Here is a 4,667-nt window from a genome sequence, read left to right on the forward strand (position 1 = left end):
TCCTATTCTCATTCAATACACAGGAGCAGCTCACAGAGGAATTCAGTATAATCCGAATTGCATAACCAGCATTGGAGGCAGTCCAGGGAAGGTTCACTTGGCTGACCCTGGGTGTGGAGGGATTTTCCTACAAAGGGAGGTTTGGTTAGGAGTTTCGAAGAATGAGAAGCAACCTTATTTTTTTTTAACAAACAATTTTATTGAGGTATTTTTTGGCATTGTAAACAGTTACTGATAACAGAAATGTGCAAACATCAACGTAAAACCAATACTTCAATCAAACCATACTGCACAAGCCCGCTCCTCTCCCATAAACACTACCCGCCTATTTATCCCTCCTACTCTACTCTAATCTCCCCCCTCCCCCTCTTCCTCCCGCCACCCCCCACCCCGCCCTGCTGACATTCAATCTCCTGCAATGAAGTCGATGAATGGTTGCCACCTTCGGGCGAACCCCAGTACAGATCCCCTCAAGGCGAACTTAATTTGCTCCAGACCCAGAAAACTTGACATGTCCGAAAGCCATAGTTTGGTCTTCGGGGGTTATGATTCCCTCCATGCCAGCAGTATTCGCCGCCGGTCTATCAGGGAAGCAAAGGCCAGAACATCGGCCTCTTTCTCCCCCTGGACTCCCGGGTCTTCCGAAATCCCAAAAATTGTCACCCCTGGACTCATCACCACCCTTGTTTTCAGCACCCGGGACATGACCCCCGCAAATCCCTCCCAGTACCCCCTAAGCTTAGGGCATGCCCAAAACGTGTGAACGTGGTTCGCTGGTCCTCCCGCGCATTTAGCACATTTGTCCTCTACCCCAAAGTATTTGCTCACCCGAGCCACCGTCATGTGGGCCCGGTGAACGACCTTAAACTGAATCAGGCCAAGCCTGGCACATGTCGCGGTTGAGTTTACTCTACTCAGGACTTCTGCCCACAGCCCGTCCTCCATCTCCCCACCAAGTTCCTCCTCCCATTTGCGTTTCAGTTCCTCTGTCTGGGACTCTGCCCCCTTCATGAGCACATTGTAAATATCCGAGACTCTACTCTCTCCTCCTTCTCCTCCAGAGACTATTCTGTCCTGGATACCTATCGGCGGGAGGCGTGGGAAGGAGAGGACCTGTCTGCGTACAAAGTCCCGCATCTGTAAGTACCTAAAGTCATTTCCCCGTACCAGCCCAAATTTCTCCTCCAAGCCCCTCAAACTCACAAACCTCCCCTCCAGGAACATATCACCCACACTCCTCACCCCCGCCCGCTGCCATGTTCGAAACCCACCATCCATGTTCCCGGGGGCATATCGATGGTTATCACATACTGGAGCTCAGACATACGCACCCACCTCCCCTACATGCCTCCTCCACTGGCCACATATCCGCAGGGCTGCCCCCGCTACCGGGCTGGTGGAATACCTGGCCGGCGACAGCAGTAGGGGAGCCATGACCAGGGCTGCCAGGCTGGAGCCCTTGCACGAAGCAGCCTCCACTCGCTCCCAGATAGACCATCCACTTCCTTATCATGGCTATGTTAGCCGCCCAGTAGTAGTTGATCAGACCCGGCAATGCCAGTCCTCCCTCGCTGCGGCTCCTTTCAAGCATCGCCTTCTTCACCCGCGGGCATTTTCCCGCCCATACAAAGCTCATGATGATTTTGCCAATCCTTTTGTAGAAGGACCATGGGATAAAGATCGGGAGGCACCGGAAGATGAACAGGAATCTAGGGAGGATTGTCATCTTTACAGTCTGCATCCTCCCCGCCAGTGACAGCAGGAGTGCATCCCATCTCCGAAACTCCCTCTTCATTTGTTCCACCACTCTAGTCAAATTTAACTTGTGCATCCTGCCCCAGTCTCGTGCCACCTTATCCCCAAGTACCGGAAACTTTCCTCAACCAGCCTAAATGGCAGTCTATTCTCCTGGCCCCTTGCCTGCACCACAGACATCTCACTTTTGGCCATATTTAATTTGTACCCTGAAAACCGGCCGAACTTCCTCAATGTTTCCAGTATATTTTCCATCCCGGCCAGTGGGTCCGACACGTACAGGAGCAGGTTGTCTGCATAGAAAGAGACCCTATGTTCACCCCCCCCCCCCCCCCCCCCACAGTCGTTCCCTTCCACCCCTTCGCAGCTCTCAACGCAATCGCCAACGGCGCTATGGCCAGCGCGAACAGCAACGGGGAGAGAGTGGGCATCCCTGTCTGGTCCCGCGATGTAGTCTGAAATAATCTGACATTATCCTGTTCGTCCTAACGCTAGCTTTTGGGGCCTGGTACAATAGTCTGACCCAATTAACCAGTCCCTCCCCGAACCCAAACCGTCCAAGCACCTCCCACAAATAGCCCCACTCCACCCGGTCGAAGGCCTTCTCAGCGTCCATTGCCACCACTACCTCCACCTCCTTGCCCGTCAGGGGCACCGTGATCACATTAAGCAATCTTCTCAAGTTAGCTGTCAGCAGCCTGCCTTTCACAAACCCTGTCTGATCGTCCCCAATCACCTCCAGTACGCAGTCCTCAATTCTAATCGCCAGGAGCTTGGCATCCACATTGATCAGGGAGATTGGCCTGTATGACCCGCAGGATTCCGGGTCCTTGTCCCGCTTCAATATCAGCGAGATGGTGGCTTGCGACATCGGCGGCGGCAGGGTCCCTCTGTCCCTTGCCTCATTAAAAACCCTAGTCAGGACCGGTCCCACTATCTCCAAGAACTTCTTGTAAAACTCTACTGGGTATCCATCCGGCCCCGGGGCTTTCCCCGACTGCATGGCCTTCAGGCCCCCCAATACCTCCTCCGCACTAATCAGGGCCCCCAGCCCGTCCACTAGTCCCCCGCCTACTTTTGGGACGGTTAGTCCGTCCAGGAACCTTTTCATCTCCTCCGGCTCTTCCGGGGGTTCTGAAGTGTACAGCTTACTATAGAAGTCCCGAAATACCTTATTCAGTCCTGCCGGGTCCTCCACTCTGCTCTCCTCCCGATCAACCACTCTACTTATTTCCCTGGCCGCCTCCCTCCTCCTGAGTTGCTGCGCTAGCAATCTGCTTGCCTTCTCCCCATGCATATACACCATTCCCCTCGCCTTCCTAAGTTGTTCCACGGCCCTACTCGTGGATAACGCCCCCAGTTCCGCCTGTAATCTCCACCTCTCCCTGAGTAGGTCCTCCCCCGGGGACCCCGCATGCTCCTCGTCTATCCGGTAAATCTCCCTAACCAATCTGTCCATCTCTGCCCTGTCCGCCCTGACCCTGTGAGCACGAATTGAGATCAGCTCCCCCCTCACTACTGCCTTCAGCGCCTCCCACAGGGCCGCTGCTGAAACCTCCCCCGTATTGTTCACCTGCAAGTAATTTTGCATACACTTCCGAAGTCTCTCACATATCCCCCTCCTCCGACAACAATCCTACGTCTAACCTCCATTGCGGGCGTTGGTAATTCGCCCCCCCCCCCCCCCCCCCCCCGGGACCTGCAGGTCCACCCAGTGCGGGGCATGGTCCGAGATAGTGATTACCGAATATTCCGTATTCTTTACCTCCCCTACACAGTCCCTGCTCAAGATAAAAAAATCTATCCTAGAATATACTTTATTAACATGCGAGTAAAACGAGTAGCCCCTTCCTGTTGGCTGTCTGGCTCTCCATGGGTCCACTGCCCCCATTTGCTCCATGAACCCTTTCAGCTCCCTTGCCATTGCTGGGAGTCTACCCGTTCTGGGACATGACCGGTCCGGCCCCGAGTCAAGGACTGTATTAAAGTCCGCCCCCCCCCCCCATTATCAACTTGCATGAGTCTAGGTCCGGGATCTTCCCCAGCACTCTTTTGATAAAGTCAACGTCGTCCCAGTTCGGGGCATATATGTTCACCAGCACCACTCTTCTCCCCTCCAGTTTGCCCCTTACCATAAGGAATCTGCCCCCGCCATCTGCGACTACGCCCTCCGCCTCAAATTGAACCCGCTTATTGATCATAATTGCTACCCCCCTGGACTTAGAATCCAAGTCCGAGTGGAAGACCTGGCTGAACCAACCCTTCCTTAGCCTAGTCTGGTCAGACACTTTCAGATGTGTCTCCTGCAACATAATTACGTCCACTTTCAGAGCCCGCAAATGCGCAAACACACGCGCCCTTTTAACTGGCCCACTTAGTCCCCTGACATTCGAGGTGATCAGCCTGGTTGGGGGGCACAACCCCCCCTCCCCCCCCACCACCATGCCGGGCAGCCATAACCTGTGTCGTGCCATTCTTGGATCGCCTCTTGGCCGCCTCCACCCCGACCTCCTTTCCATTACCTACTTCAGATCTCCCCCCCCCCCCCAACGTCAGCAGAATAACTCCCCCCCCCACTCCCCCAGCAACATCCCCCGATAACCCCAGCCCTGCCATCTACTGGCTGTATTCCCCCCCCCCCCCCCCACTGACTCCCTTGACTAGCCAATCTGCTAGCCCAGTGAATCATCGCTCCGGCGCCCACTTGTCTCACTCCCATTGTTTCCCCGACCTCATCTCCCCACTCCCCAGCACACCATCCCCCACTCCAACCCACTGGAGCAATCTCACTAAGATGGGAAAGATCAAACAAGATGTAAACATTAAACATCCCCGTGAGGCTGCTCCAGGTACAATACAGTTCCAGCCGTGTACACAGAAAAGTGTTAACCCACGTCCCTTTCTGAGCATTA

The sequence above is a fragment of the Scyliorhinus canicula genome, chromosome 14 (genome assembly GCF_902713615.1).
Source record: "Scyliorhinus canicula chromosome 14, sScyCan1.1, whole genome shotgun sequence".
Classification (NCBI taxonomy): domain Eukaryota; kingdom Metazoa; phylum Chordata; class Chondrichthyes; order Carcharhiniformes; family Scyliorhinidae; genus Scyliorhinus; species Scyliorhinus canicula.